Raw genomic sequence first — 17,126 nt, forward strand, 5'->3', positions numbered from 1 at the left:
CTTTCTTTTCTTTTTGATGGCAACACAATATCATCAGCTGTTTCTCTGCTATTTCTGTATTATATTTATATATTATATAATATATATAGTTTATATAATGCATATTATAGTTATATATGATATTTAAATATCTTTTTTTTTCCTCCCCCACAATCTTCTTTTGTCATAGTTGAAGAGTGACAAAGGAAAAAAGAATATTCATGAAGTATAGAGGTACATTCTTTTTTCCCCTGCATGGTTGAATATCATTTCTAAAGTCCTGTTGCCTTCTCCACTGGATTGCAGGGCAGTACTTCCTTGTTCTCACAATCCTGAAACAGAAAAAAAAGACTGTGCTTTCAGAAAAAATTTGATGTGCCCTTAAGGCCTACTTGTGTGAAGTAACCCAATTTAAAAGTCATAATTCTTACTAATTTCTTAGTGCAAGAAGAAAAGGCCCTGATTCCCCAGCCTGAGTAAGCAAACAGTGTGTGCATGTGTATGGAGCAGGGATGTTGGCTTGCCCTTGTCATTTCAACCTACCAAGCAGTTTCTGTCACATTCAGTTCTGACTTGGGCTGTGGAAAGGAAAGGTCTCTCTCTAATGGAGAGCACTGCAGAGTTCCCATTTTGGGGGGCCATCGCAAGCAGCATTAAGATGCTGTAATGTCAGTGATCTTGTCTTTGCTAATATCTCCATTGAGCACTGAACTGTTTGGGAAACCACAAGTGACTTCTGTGTAAGCCTGTACATTTTTGCTCTTTTCTATGTTTTTCAAAGAGGAATCAGGGAAGTACTGTATCCTTTTCTATCAAATTTATTTTTTCTATCAGATTTATTTATTTTTTGACCTATGTGGTGTCAAAGTTCTCTCAAGGTACAGAAGAAAAAAGATTAAAAATATGTATAACTTTCAGTCTTCTTTTCTGATACAAAACCCAACTTTTTTGTCAGTCAAGTGTTTTGTAATTAAGTATTTTAAGAAGAAAAGGGTATGTACTTTGAAGTAATTTGATAAATCAAGGAGGATGGGAATTCAATGGGTTTTAAATACAGGCTTCAAGGAGGTCTTCAGGGATTTTACCAAGGGTGGTTTTAGTGGAGTGCAAACAATTGATACAACTGAAAGGGGTTGCACAAGGATAACTTTATATGCTGTATGTCCCTGAAAATAAGATTTTTAAAGTATATTGGAGATAAAATGATGAAGCGTCAAAATCACATCAAAGAATTAAATATTTTTATAAGATAAGAAAACTGTGTGTAATTTTATGTTAAAAAAGTAGAAAGCGTTAAAATACATATAACGTTCTCTTAAGATTAAGCTCATCTTTAGCAATTTAAATCCACTTTTTATTATTTTATTTTATTTTATTTTATTATTTTATTTTATTTTATTTTATTATTTTATTTTATTTTATTTTATTTTATTTTATTTTATTTTATTTTATTTTATTTTATTTTATTTTATTTTATTTTTATTTTATTTTATTATTTTTTTCCCCTATCTGTTTTTACAGTGTGCTAGGGCTTCTGCTATTTTATCACTGACGTACCTGAATTTTTTGCCATATATCATTTTAACCATATTTAACAGACTTAAAGAACTTTTACAAAATCATTTTATTTCTGTCTGATTTTGGAAACGTGCAATAGGCAAGTGGCCCTAGTGTATTCTGCTTTCCCGATTTAAAAAAAATGTTACCAAGAAAATGTTTTTTCTACCAAAGCTACAAAAGATTTAAAATGTTGATAAATTTTCATATTGATGACAAATAACTCATAAATTCCAACTTTCTATAATATTAGAGATTAATATGAGAGAGCTCAGTTTTTCACTGTCCATAGTTGTCCTGCTTTTGAATGTACATCTGTACAACTACTACTTTGCTAATCAGTAGATAAGCAATGAAGCCATATCTTGTGGAGAGGGGTTCTTCAGGTTGACTCCCTGTTTCTTATAATGTTTACACATAAAACAATTGTTGAATAATATGTACTGGAAGAAGACAATAGAATCCAGGATTTGAATTTGCAGATTATGTGCCCATTGAGGAATGGCAGAAATTTGGATGCAGGGATTTTGTAGATGTCCCACTATGACTAAATTGATTAAATGGTGTCCTATTGTTGACATAGACATTAGCTCTTTTGGAAGACAAGTAGGCATTCCCCTGCAGGCTGTCTGCATCTTTAGGTAATTAATCTTAAAATCTTATGTGCCTACGTTACAATTCGTAAAAAAATAGTAGATGATAAATCTTTTTTCAATTCCAGTTGTGGATCAAATTCAAAGGACACTTTCTACAAAAATATTTAATTACAAATACCTGTTTTTCTGCAGATAGTTTCTAACTGATCCAATAAAATTGTAACTCCAACCTGTAATCACTGTCTTGCTATTCCAGCAAAGGGTATATGTGTCCAGAAGTGCAGAAGTGACATCTTGACATCAGCCAGTCTGCATTTTTGGAAGTAAAGAATATGTTGCTTGTAAAAGGGGTTCAGTTATCTTTTCACATATACATATTGAGTTTGGTGTAGTAACTCCTGACAGCAAAGCAAGACATATTTCTCTTCACACTCTAATTTCTGTTATTTCATCTTGAAATTGTTCTTTTTTTTTTTTTTTTTTTTTTTTATTACACAAGCTATTACACAATTACACAAGTAAGAAATTTTTGGGGGTGATTCTTTATAAAGTACTATAAATAAAATTCATTTTAAGATTACAATCTCTAGGAAAAAAAGTCGTGAAACAATTTTTGTGAACAGAAATTTGTTTTATAAGAATGAAGAAAATAGTAGCTTTCACGTAAACTAATTTATTTATAGTGAGAAACAGATTTCCCCAATCAAAGAGCAACTTTACTTATAGCAGTTTTAAAATGTGTTTTTGACACACACAAAGTGTGTTAAAGAAGATAAACTATCTTAAATCTTAATCTAATGGCAAAAGAATACTATTTATAAAAAAAATGTAATTTAGCAGTTGGAGACACGTGAATCCTAATCATTTGTACTCACATTTGTCTCAGCAACCAAAAGAAAAGGGCCACATTTCTGAAATAGTGTTGAAATGGTCCAAATGTTTCACAAACTCTCTGAACTGAGAGCATTGGCTTAATTGTTGTTAATAAATATGAATAACCAATTGCATTTCTGGTATATTTGTTTATTCCATGCTGCCCAAAAATAATCATGGAAGGAACTATTCCTAAAAATATTTCTACTGTTGTTGTACGACTATAAACCACCTTTTGACCATTTTGAATTTGCTTTGGACAGGACATCAACTATGACTTAACAGGAGGAGATCTGAAGCATGGTAAATGAAGCATGGTGTTGTGCCAATATAAAATTTGTATGACCAAAATACTTAAAGGACCATTAGTAATGATAGCTTTTTGTCAGTAAAGTAGTAATTATTGCATAGCAATAATATCTCTCCGCACATTTGACAGCAGTTCTCATTGTATTCAGACTTCCTATTAGCAACATGAATTTTAGTCAGAAGCATTAGCAAAAGAGCTCAGCTTCTATAAATACAATATCCAGATACTCAGATGTTCCCTGCTCTCAGCAGTGTTCATGCTTCATCTTTCATAGGAATAATGGAAACTTCTGGTTGTCAAATGTTTAAGAAAACAGAGTATCCTAATTTGTGTGTCTAACCAGAAGATGATTTCATCTTAAACTCTGCTACTTTGGTAATTAATTGTCCACAGCTTCTTCTGTTTCTCTCATTCTCAATGTGGTGCCGTAGTGATGGTTGACATTTGGTAGCTTGTCAACCCACTGAAGCAAACTTTTAAAAAATGTGCTTGGTAGTAAAGTGGAATTAATGTTTTGTTTGCTATAAAATAGTTGCTCAGGAGCCATGATCATGCAGAGAAATAAACAGTGCAGGTGTCTAGTCTTTCTTGAGTTGTTTTATTTCTGCTGACTTTTTATTTTCATCCTTATGGAAGAAAACTCAGGTCAGAATTTTACCATTGGTGTTTTGAGATGTCAAATGTCTAAGAAAATAGTATTTAATCATTACCAAAGTGCAACTAAGGGGCAAATATGTCATGTTCCATTTGCTGAATATGCAGTGTAATTCAATCTTCAGTATTTGTTCTATTTAATTGTGCACTGTGACCTCTATGTAAACCTGTAAACGGCTCTCCTGTGGCTATGGAAATTGCTTAGTGCAAGTCAACTTTACAGCACTGTATGTTGCTTTTGTACCCCAATTGTTTAAAGTACTTCTTCCAAAATAAAACTAGAAGAAAGAAACATCTGACAAATTCTCACCCTAGAAAGGTTAGAAACCTATATTCTTTCAATTTTCTTAGCATGTCTTATCCTGGCTGGATTGTGCAAACACTTCTTGCCAACTCCAGGGTGCCTGAGTGACAAAACAATATGCCAAGACTTAATCTTTTTTCTTATTATGAAACAGTTATAGCTATTGCGCAGGTAAGGTTGAAGCTAGTTTCCATTACAAACCTGATCTACAACTCCCCATCAACTACTTGTCCCCAAAACAAGCCATTCCCTGTGAAATTTCACATCACATCTCATGCAGAGTTAAATATTTCTATGAAGACTAAGAAAAGAATACAAAAAAAGGACTTTTAAACTTACAAAGCATGATTTTAAACTACAAAACATGATTGTCTGTTGCCCTGAAGAGGTGAACAATGAACATGTACCCTGAGTTTGTATACATACTGGAATTGGGATTGCTAGCCCTGTTTATTGTAAGATTCCATAGTAAGTCCTATCATAGGACTTTTCAGTTTCTTACAGATTATATTAACATTTACTGTCTTGGGTTTTGTTTCAGCTTGATGTTGGTGTTTATGCATTGAGCTATGTGGAAAATGTCAGCCAGCTCAACACAGTTATGGAGAAGATGGGCACTTATGTGGCAGATTGGTCCTTAGTTTTTATAAAATATTAAAATCAAATTTTGGCTTATGAAATTAAATGTAAATGACACTTGGACCAAAGCAATTTCAAAATGAGATCTCACAAAATGTTTTAGAAGAAGAAGAAATGTATAGTGGTCCTGAGGCTTGTGTGTAATGTCCTTTGTTGGCATGGGCAGAGAATAAGCATTGTGTTCTGCTTTGTGGAGCTTACAGCAGATTTCAAAGGGTCCATGTACATAATACTGGAGGTAAACTAGCTTCTAAAAATATTCAAACTGTAATTTATAATAACTTTTTGACAATTTCAGGGCAAAATGACAATTTTGCCCTGAAATCACCTTCTTTTATTCCAACAAGATCTATAGAACAAGCTATCAATGACAAATTGATGGTTTCTTCTGAAGCTCAGAGACTTCCTATGGATTAGCTGGATGAGAACAGTAAAGATAATTTTCAGTCTGGATTTGAACTCAGTAACAAAGAGCTTTTGCTCTTAACCCTCTGAGTCACCTATCTTCTCATTAACAACTTTTCTGTAATGCATATATGAATAAGACTCTTGGTATCATTCTTCAAAATCTGTTCCGTGTTAGACTAAAAGAATTCTCAACTTTTAGCAACTCAGGAAATATCAGCCATCTATCATCTTCATACATTTAATAATGCATTCAGCTATTTTGCACTAAGGGATAAAATAAATTGCTTGTTATGTTGTAGTACTGAGGAAGACAAATAGCAGAAGATATGTCTCCTTATGTATTTGGAATGGGTATATCATGAAAATTATCTAAACCAAATAATAACAAATACACCAAACTAGGTCTTTTACACTCCTCAATATACAGCTATATTGCTATATTGCAGAAATGTAATTACTGTGACTGATAATAGCAGCCAATAGCAGCATGTCTTAGGGAAGCAAGACATGTATTGCTTGAATTTTGTTTGGACATATTAAGTATTAATTTGCTGATTTTTTTTGTTTGCTGTTCTACTTAAACATTGATGGTGTGAAAGGAGATGGTTTTATCAGAGCTGAGATTAAAGCAAAGCTCATAAATTGGTTTAAAACTGTAAGGTGTAGCAGACTGTGATCTTCTTGGGATGACACCACTGGCAAATAGATGTTGAACTGTAGTTCCCTGCCTAAGAAATTAAGACATTACTTTTTTCTCCATTAACTTTACTATTCACATACATTAGAGTGGAATGGTACATTTTTTAGCAATGGGAACTCCTCTTTTTTCCTCTTTTTGTCTTCTGTACATTTATTGAATTTATTTATTTATAAAAAAATGTTTTACCATGAAAAATTCTTGTTCTACTATTAAGTTGATCTATGAGGATATAATAAAATATACGTGGGAGTATAAATCTTGATTTCCTTAGTGCATTCAGAGATCAATGTATCTTCTTCAGGATTTCCAAAGTTTGAATTAATTTATTATTTTCTTATAAACTGTAATCTTGCTAGATTTAATGTCCTGTATTTTCCTTGCTATTTATGAAAGACAGCCCCAGCGAAGCTTGTAGGTGTCTGACAGTGAAATGCGAACACTCAACAATAGACTTAATTTGCTTGACAGCATCTTTAGATAACATAAACATTTCCTTTCAGAAAATGTATAAATTTAATTGTAGGGCCATGAAAGCCTCCTGGGCAAGGAATTAATTTTCAACATTGCAATAGAAAAGCAGTGTGTGTGTCAAGGGTATGCGACTCTTTTGTTAACTGGGAAAATTTTACTGCAGTGTTTGTCTCCAGCACTATACTTGCATATCTGTTCTGCAGTGAAGGTACAATCCTCTCAATCCTCTCATCAGATTTAAAGGATTTTATTTTTTTTTTTTTTTCAGAATCTCAAGGAAGTGGTGAAAAGGAATTTGTAAAATGTCTTTCTAAAACAGAACCCAGAGGCTTTGTTTATTTTTCACTAGTTGGGAAACCTCTTGTCTTCATCAAGGCATTTTATCTAAGAGAGGCTGAAGAAGAAGGGAATGAAGCACTGAAGAATGACATTAATATATTTGTTTCCCTCTTTGGGCAATATCTGGTGACTAATTTTTTCTTTGTCTTTTTTTTTTTTTTTGTGGAAAAATTTTGGGATCTGTGTCAAGATTCTGTGTTTGTAATGATTTGAGGTTTTGCCTTTTTCAATATTTAGGTATGATTATTTACATAGTGTTTTTGAAAGGAAAAATACAGGCAAGACTGTCATTAGTTTTGTAATAATGAAAGCAGTAGTCATTGGTTTGAGAGGCATCCATGAATCTAAACAGGAAAGCAATTTAAAGTGTACAGCATAAATTGAAGGAATATCTTTTCTATTTACTTTATTTTCATATCTGTAGTCTGGAAACTGAAGTGTTAGTGTTACTAACTGAATTATGTTAGCATTAACAAACAAAATTTTAAGTGATTTTGAAAGCTGGGTATGTGAAAGAGAGAGAATATATACATATGCATACATACACACATAAAAATTAAGTCAGTATTTAGTTAAGATAGCAGACATTTTTGAAGAGGGTATTAAATAAGTTGCAATAATGTTAGCACTGCAGTGTCTAATATTTGGGTATATAAGCCACACCCTTCACTATGAAGGTGTTTTGCTATGGCCTAAAATTTTTTCATATGTATCTAACAGAAAGGACTTTTAAATTCATTCATCCAGCAGAGTTCACCTAATCAGTGCCAGAGGAGATTGGCCCCAAAACATGATCCTAAATAATGACAGCTCAGTTTGGCTGCCCTTTTGTTGCTTTCTCTCTTTTGTTCCATGCAAAAGAAGAAATGTTATTGCTGACTGAGCATTTCCACATTTAGCAAATAAAAGGCAGCTTACATCAGTCAGCTTCATCATGCCATGCATAAGAATGTGATAGCATGGTGATTGCTGTTTGATCCATCTGCATATCATGATTCATATTAATGACACATACAAATGTTCTGATGAAGAACTTAGAGCACAAATTCATTTAAAAGACTTCCTCCAAAAGTCTCATGTTCTTTCAGTACTTGAAGATTTTTGTTTGACTAGAACAGTGACACCATGAGGTCAGTTCATCATCTGGGGTAGGTCAATTGATAAGTCAATTGATAAGTCAGTTGTGCAGAGGATAAGGATCTGGGGGTGCTGATTGATGCTCTCCTGAACATGAGCCAGCAGTGTGCTCAGGTGGCCAAGAAGGCCAATGGCATCCTGGCTTATATCAGGAACAGTGTAGCCAGCAGGACCATGGAGGTGATTGTTCCCCTGTACTTGGCTCTGGTGAGTACTCCTTGAGTACTGTGTTCGGTTTTGGGCCCTGCACTGCAAGAAAGACATCGAGACCCTGCAGCATGTCCCAAGAAGGACTACAAAGCTGGTGAAGGGCCTGGATCACAAGTCCTATGAGGAGCAGCTGAGGGAACTGGGGTTGTTTATTCTTGAGAAGAGGAGGCTCAGGGGAGACCTTATTGCTCTTCACAAGTACCTGAAAGAAAGTTGTGGGGAGATGGAGATCAGCTTCATCTTGCAGATAACTAGTGATAGGACAAGAAGAATGGTCTCAAGTTCCGTCATGGGAGGTTTAGGTTGGAAATTAAGAGAAATTTCTTCTCAGATAGAGTAATCAGACATTGGAATGGGTTGCCTGGGAAGGTGATGGAGTCACTATCCCCAGGGGTGTTCAAGGAAATGTTGAACATGGTGCTTGGGTACATTGTTTAGTGCGTAATATTGGTGGTAGGAAGATGGTTGGACCAGATGATCTTGGAGGTCTTTTCCAACCTTAATTATTCTATGATTCTATGAACAGTAGTCTCACATTCACTATCACACATTGATACAATTGAAATAGAATTATTTTCTCAAAGGTTTCTGTGTCTTTCCTCCCATTCAAAGAATATTATCCTTTTAGTATATTATTCAAATGTTATCCTATCCTATCCTATCTATCCTAAGGTCTTCTAGGATATTATCCTTATAGATATCTCCTACATGTTCAAGGCTCTAATTTACATATGAAGTTGTTTGTATACAAATTTTGGTTAACCATTAGGGAATGCTGATATGTCTCCAAACAGTATTAAAGGCTGTGGGACAGTGTGCAACTTCTGCACACACAGATGCAGCATTGCATGTGCAAAACAGCTGCCCTGGTGTGAGAGGGAGAAACCTGCCCTGTTGCAAGGCAGCACATGAGGTGCCCTGGCTGCTCTTTCTGTGATCCTGTAGAGTGTTTCACTCTTAGCATGATCTAAAGAAGCAGAGAGGAACAAGCTGGAAGGTGGGAAGGCAGTTACCGACTTCTTAGCTTTTGTGTGACCACCCCTGCTGGCAGAAGACAAATGAGTGTTGCTACAGCAGAGGTATGAAAATGGAAACTATTTTAAATGCGAACCTTGATCATTAATTAAATTGATAAATAAAAATGACTCAATGTATATTAGAATAATGCTAAATTCTGTCACATTTAATTTGATTTGACATTCTAGTTCTGGACTTATTTTTCAATATTTCATTTGTTTGTTTTTAATTACATAGTAATAATATTTAAACACATTATACAAATAATACAAATATAAAGAGTATTTTATTATTTATTTATTTATTTATTTTTTAAATTAAGGCACAGAAAATGGCAGTTTCTTACTTGTATATTATTTTATTGGGTGACTTTTCCTAGAGCTTGTCAGAGCAGAAGGTCTTTAACAAAGAAGGAATGTGGTGGTGGGTAATTTGAACTGTGCTGCTGATTGGGAATGATTAGCAAGAACTCTGTTCTTGGTTTACAGGTTGACTAGGGCTACTAAAAATGCGAAATCACAATGAAAGATTCACAAGAATCACATATTATGGTTTTGAGCTAAAAGTTAAAAACTGTTGTGTTTTGAATGAAAATGAAATACTTTGGTTTTTGAATATTCTAAACTTTTAAATAATAAGATGTTTTTGTAGGTGCATTTTGAAATGACATAGTCTTTAATAAGTTACTAATCATAGCAGATGCTTGTTTAAAAATTTTTGATTAATTCAACATGAATTCACAAATTAGTTAGTTAATCTGCTTAGAAAATTTTCTGCAAAAAAGTTTTCCTGGAAGGTTTCATGGAGCTGTATTTACACTACAGAGTATTTTTCATTCTGTATACAGCACGTATAGCTGTCACATTCCAAAGCTCTTGTTAAAGATAGACTCAGTCTAAATAAAGTAATGAGATTTTTACAGCTGCCATTAATTTTAGTGAACTCTTTTTGCTGTTGGGTGGTCAAATATTTCTTTCTATATTGATACATGCAGACAATCTTAATAATGTGACCAGTACAGGATACTAAACAATGTGTAAAAATGTGTACTTCTAATCTAGGTTTTATTATTGTATTGTTATTTATAACTCCTATGGATTATTAGGATGGGAGAATGGATTGCTCAGTGAAATAGTAACAGGATTTGAAGACTGTCACTTCTGGGTCACTGATTTATGTTCCAGACTACATTGGCACTGTCTAAATGGAGTTACCACCTCTGTGTTTTGTTTGGCCTGTGTGAAATGCGTCTTAAATTTTTAGTGGAAAGCTGTACAAGTCACAAAAACACCATCAACTTTTGTGCTAATTATGGACTTTGCAGTTTCAGCAAGGAGGCAGAGGATCAAGTAGACACTGAAACTTCCCTCATATGCCTGGTGAATGATGTTCTTTGTTAAGACACTTTCTCAGTATATCCTTGACAGTCATGCTGCTGTCACCATGCCAAAACCTGTTCAATTGGTAACAAAAAAACCTTCAAGACTCAAACAACCATAACACTAATTTAAAAAAGAAAAGAAAAAAAAAGAAAAGAAAAGCCATAGAAAAGTTTTAGGACTAGAATTTTCAACCAAATAGAAAACTATTATCTCTCAAAGACCTGGGAACTGGGAACTCAGTCACCTCAAATAGTTGATTATCACCTATCGGAATTCAGTGAAGAACCAGTAATGCATGCCTACACATTTATATGTTTGTATCTGCTTCATTACAGACTAATGCAATATAGTAGGTTCACTGGATGGAAACAATTCATGCTGGAATATGATAAAAGTTCTACTCCAAATTTGCCCAGGAGAGTATTAAATGCAAGAATAGTACCTGGTCTGCTGAAGAAGGCTTTGCATCTTAGATCATAACATAGTAGGAGAAATATTAAAGCTTTCTTCTGAATTTTCTAAAGATGAATTAGCCTGGGGAGCAAGAATGTGGATCTGACTGAAGCACTCCCTAAGAAAGGTTAATTACCTATGAGAAGACAGAGTCACACTCTTCCTGGAGATGCACAGTGGTAGGATGAGAGACAATGGATGCAAGTTTGAAAATGAGAAATTAGGCTTAGGTAAGAATAATTATTTACTGATTTATTTATTTTGCCAGAAGGATGGTCAAACAGTGCAATAGATACCCAAGCAATGGCCAGTTTCATAAATCAGGATGTATCTTCCTGTTGGGCTGGCAAGAAAAGAAACAGCTCTTGTCATGTGCTGTAACCTTGCCATAATCCTCCTTTTATTGAGGCATAGGGTCTTCCACTATTGAGTCATCTGTGCTGTGTTCTTAGCAGAACACATGCAGAACACATTCTTGATGAAAACATCATGTCCCTGAGTGTTGTGTCCTTGGTTATAAGGACAGGCCATACTTCTTTCAACCTTATTCTTCTCTTTCCTCTGGTATGCACTTACACATTAATTCATTCCACTTAATTCAAACCAGTATAATAATCCTGTTACAAATCTCTACAAGTGTTGTTCAGGGCATGTGTGTTCTGTTGGGCAGGAAGGAAAAACAGAGGAAAATACAAACATTTGAGAGGTCTAACTTTGAATTTTGTATGTTCCTGTGGTATGTAGAAGTGGAGTTTTACACTCTATGAACATGAATAGTGAGCATTTTCGCAGAATAGCTCTGGGGCAAAAAACCTCATCAGTGCTGTGCAAGGTGAATCAGTTGCGTATTCAGGACTTGACAGTCTTCCAGTAGACATCAGTGATTTATTTATTTTTCCTGTAGAATTGGAACACAAAAATGCAATAATATTTCACATTGCAAACCAGAAGGCAGGCTCTCTTTTGTCTCCTTAAACTTGAAAAATGCTGCATTTTTTACAGTTGTTTCTCTAGCTGATTAATTTTGCCAATTAAATCACATCTTGTAGATGCTGCTACTATATTTACAACTATATTTACATCACCATCTCTTTTTATTGTGTAAGCTACTAAATTGATGATTGGTTCTTTGAAATTAATTGTTTATTACCTCATTTGGGTATTTCTTCTCTATCTTTTTTATTTGCTGTAAGTCACCAAATTGCCTCATTTTTATGAAAGCCAGCTTTTAACATAGGCTGGTTTGTTGGTTTCATTAAATAAAAGACGTTAAATGATTACTGCAGTTGTAGGGAGTTATACAGTGTAGCTCCAACCTTTAGTGAGTAAAACTTACTACATATGCAAAATTTTGCTAGTGAAATCTGTTTCTAGCTTCATCAGCTGGCACTGCAATATACTGGCAAAAAAAACCTGATTCTGTTGGGGTAGTGCAGTGATAAAGTATATAGCATAGTCTTTTGGAGAAAACAAAGCTCAAAAGGAAATACACTGTGGCTTTTGTTGCTCCTTGCTTTTTTTTTTTTTTTTTTTTTCACCTCTTTTCCATGCTCTAGTTTTTTTTTTAATGCCTTGAGAAGATTTTTGGCTGTACATTTTGTATAGATCTAAATGGATTTCCCCCCACGGGTTTTATCTTTGCTAGGGACCTTCAATCCCTGCTGACAAGCCTCTCTTTTTAGGTCACTGTGCAACACACGATGTGGCAGGGCCAGTTAGGGTTAGAGAAAATAGTTGCTGTAGCAACAAAATTGACCTGGCCACACAATTGGGGTTTCTGAACTGTAAATTACTTGTATTTCTGAGGCAGTTGTGTTGGGTGAATGCCCCAGGGCACTGGTTTGTACAGGTGAGGGGCAGGTCCTTGGGCTCAGAACTACTGCAGCCCACATGCAGTTGCCTCATCATGGGGTTGTATCCATACTGATGTCACCTCTCATGGTCTGGGCTGCCATTGGGATGTGCTGGGAGGGAGCAGTGGAAGGGCAGGGCCATGGTATTATGGCTTGAATAAAAGAGAAGGAATACACAGCTTACCTGTTGCTTGGTGAGCAGACACCACTGCTCTGCATGTGCATGTGAAAGGTGTAACACTAGGTCTCAGTCAACACTTCCTGTTTCTCCATAGGTCTGTTTGAAAAGATTTGTCACTAAAGCAACTCTATCTACAGCTTCTGGTTGGAGATTCAGCCTGGAGTGTGAGTTCGGGTAGCCCATGACTGCTTGCAAAACAGATATTTCCCATACTGAGCTTACTGAAGAAAGATTTACCTATTTTGCAGGCAGATAAAAGACCTTAATCTCCTGGAGTTGCTGTCAGAGTATTTTGTGATTACACTGAGGTACCTTAGAATAACAGTTAATCATGTTCAGCTCTTAGGATGGGCTCCGTGTTGCTCTCATCACATTAAGGGCTAACAAGGTGACTGTTTTCTCTCTGAGTTCCTTGTTGGACTCTGCCTACTGAGATTGCTGTTTCCACTCCATTTGATAGCCTTAAGCAAGCCTTTGAGTTGCTGTCTACACCCTTCTTTGGTTTGCCTGAGGCAGCAAGTGCAGGAACAGTGACTGGAGCTGGTTCTGTGGGTGCTGCTGCTGCTCTGACCCTGCTGTAAAATTGAGTGGTGGTGTTGGACCTTTGCCCAAGATATTGCAAGAGATTCTGTTGCCCTTATTGGTGTTGATCTCAGTTATCCATTTTAGCAAGGTGTTTAGAGGTGTTTACTAATTCAATGAGGAGAAATGCAAGCACTGCCCCTGAGAAGGAAGCTTCCTTGTGTGGGACTGGCCAGGGAGCAGCTTTCTGGGACCTTGGTGGGCAGCTGAGCATGGGCCAGCCATGTGTCCTGGTAGCAAGGATGGCCAACAGCCTCCTCAGCTATGTGAACAGGGGCACAGCCAATAGATGGAGATCATCCTCCTTTATTCAGCACTCATTAGACCATGTCTAACTGTGTCCAGTTTCGGGCCCCCCAGTAACAGAAGGACATGGACAACTTAGAGTGGACTCAGTAGAAGATCACCATGATGGCTGGGGCTCAAGCACTTGCCCTGAGAGGACAAGCTGAAGGACTGGGTCTTGTTCCACCTGGAGAAAAGGTGGCTCTGGAAGAAGCTAACAATAGTTTGCCAGTACCTACATGGAGGTTAATGATGGATCCAGGCTCTTTGGAAGACTGAGAGATAATGGACATTAATTAAAAGAGGAAAGGTTCAGACTGGACTTATGGAAAAACTTTTTTCACCATGAGGCTGCCCTAGGAGGTTATGTTCTCCGGTGGTTTTTAAGACCTGACTAGATGAAACCCTGAGCAGTCTCATCTGATCTAAGAGCAGACCTTGCTTTTAGCAGGGGGTTGTGCTAGAGACCTCCTCATGTCCCAGCCTTGCCTGGCTAAAACAACCTTTCCTTTGCAGAAGGGAAATGAAGAGGGAAACTGTGCTTGTATATCCTACTTGTGCCTACACCACCAGATATAGCTTTGACATGGTGTTGCCATTGCCTATGTCTTGGACTATTCTGCTAGTCTGACAGACAGGTGCTTTCATAAGGGTTTAACCCTATGGATGGCTCAGTGAAAGTCTGTTTCCTGGAGGATTATTGATGATTCTGAGGAAACTAGGTCCTAATGAACTCATATAAAAACATGACATGATTTTGTTTCCTTTTACTCTGTGTCAGTGTTGCAACCTTTAGGTCAAGTAATGTTTCCAATAGAGGCCAGCTGTTCTCCAGCCTGGGACTGGCTGTCTGTGGCTTTGCCATAAAGAGGGTGGTGTTATTTTCTGTGTAGACATTTATTTGCTCCTATGCTTTTTCTTTTTCTTTATCTTTTTCTTTTTCTTTTTCTTTTTCTTCCTTTTTTTTTTTTTTTTTTTTTTTTTTTTTTTTTTTTCTTTTTCCTGCTGTTTTATTACCTGGCAATGCTGTATTCTATTCATTCTATGAAATACTTTTGTTCTCCAGTACTGTCTTTTGCATGCCTGTGCCTCAAAAATATACCTTTTACCTAATCAAATACTTTGCAGTTCCTTTAATGCTTATGGATCATGGAACATTAGGCACCAAATAAGGGCTGTCTCTAATAGTGCAGAATGAATGGTCCTCCTGCTGCAAGGCCTCACTTATCACTGTCATAAAAGAAGCAAAACAATATAGTGCGGTGGGCGCTGTTTTTTGCTGCTGAAAGAAATCAGCAAGACACTTGGAGCAAGAGTTGGGAAATGAGAGAGAGCCTTGCAGCTGTGTCACAGGTGTTGTGTACTCTGTAACAAAATGCAGCTCCTTTCACAGGGACATGTGAGTACAAAGCTTTGGCACCTGTATCCTTGTGAAACCTCAGCTGCTTTTGTTAAGGGCTAGGATGGAAAAACAAGAGGCTAAGAAAGGAGGTAGCTTTATTTTTTATTACATAAAATCTCTCTGGTCAGAAGTCTTTTGGTTTTGATGAAAAAAGTGCTCATCATTTGTATATTGCTGTCCTCAAATTCAGAAAACAAAGCAATAGATTTATTTTGGAGGCTTTTGATCCAGTAATGCTTTCAACAATCCTAGGAAACAGGTTATGCCATCACATGGATTTGCACTAGAGAATACAGAATTTATTTGATCGTGTTTCAAATGTCTAACCTGTAGATAACTTTTTCTGATTTTGACAGTCTGCAGACAGAACAAAGGAAATAAACAAAAAACAAAACAAAAACCCCAAACATTTGTTACCTTGTCTCAGTGATTATTGAACAGATACCAATGCGTTTTTTTTCAGTAATCGGTTGACAAAATTAACTCAAAAACAACCTACAGTCTCTAGCTATGAAATATAATAGTGTTTCCTTCAGATTGCTTTCATGGTCTTTTAGACACCAACTTCACTTGAAAGAGGTTTTGTCAATACACATCATACTAAATGCAAGTAGTGCTGCACACTTTTTTTTTTTTTCTTTTATTTAAACTAATTTTACTTATATTCAAGGATGCATTGTTTTCTAAGTATTTTTTAGGTAATTTTTAAAATCTCTCCTCTCAATTAAAGACAAACCAATCTGTTCCTTTATTTCAGGAAAACCTATGATTTGTTATATAAAACAGCAACAATACACCTTCATCTCAACAAAAGTTCTATTTTTCTCAAAATTAAATCTTATCAATGAAAGGGTTGGTTGGAATTGCCACTTGCTTTGTCAGAAGGAATCTTTCTGCTATAGTTTATTGTTCTTCTGTAGACGTGTTCACACACACACAAACACACTTCATACATACTATCCTGACTTTAATAGAGTTACAGTCTAAAGATATGATGTTGGATGCTGCAAACTACCTGAATTTTCCATATGTGGAGCTGATCCTTTATAGGATCTGATTTTCAGGCAAATATTTAGATAGTTCTAAGCTCAAATTTGTGATTCAGTTCTCTAAAGGACTGTTAAGTTCTCACCTAAAATAAGATATGAAGTGTAATGAAGAATGAATCTTTTACTGTTTTTCAGTACTTGTTAAGAAATATAGAGTTCACTTCCTTCAGTGTTAAATTTTGTCAATGTTGAGCTCTTTGAACATCCTTTTATCTTGGAAAAAATACACGATTAGATGCCTAATATAATTCAGTGTGCTCTGATATAAAACAAGAAATCCTAACAGTTGCTTAAGTGTTATACAAATAAAAAGAAGGCTTAATTGTATGAAAGACAATAATATTGATTATGAAAGTCAGTTATGACTTTCCTCTGGCCTATGGATTGTGCATATTATTTGCATTTTAATCACTAAAGCAAATGCTTCATTACCAATACTGTAAACTTTTTAGAACAAACAAGCTGGAAAAGATCTCATTAGAAGACTTACATATCACAACATCATCAATAATATATAAGTTAGAGTAGATCAGAGTAATTTTTTGATGAAATATTTTTTAGTTGGAAAACAATGATGGGACTGAACTCAAACTGCCTGTAAGAATTTCAAAATTGTGGAAACATCCTTTTTTGCCATTTTCTTTATGAAGATTTTGGTTTTTCTTACTTGACACAATTGCTTTGAAATGTTTATTTATTATATTGTAGTATCAACAATGTAAAGAGAATTTAAAATTGAAATATT

At 35.5% G+C, this 17,126-nt stretch overlaps 1 protein-coding gene across 3 annotated transcripts in view; it reads left to right on the top strand.

Moving 5' to 3' along the window:
* Nucleotides 1-17,126, top strand: part of TAFA2 (TAFA chemokine like family member 2) — a 194,950-nt gene that overhangs the window by 76,133 nt on the left and 101,691 nt on the right. Inside the window, exon 1 of one of the 3 annotated variants that reach the window (XM_084492881.1) lies at nt 190-213. The exons of the other annotated variants lie outside the window; for them this stretch is intronic. The gene's annotated coding sequence lies outside the window, so the exon portion shown is untranslated. Of the gene's footprint in view, nt 1-189; nt 214-17,126 lie in introns of those variants that run through there. 3 annotated transcript variants of the gene reach the window in all.

The sequence above is a fragment of the Aythya ferina genome, assembly GCF_964211825.1.
Source record: "Aythya ferina genome assembly, chromosome: 1".
Taxonomy (NCBI): Eukaryota; Metazoa; Chordata; class Aves; order Anseriformes; family Anatidae; genus Aythya; species Aythya ferina.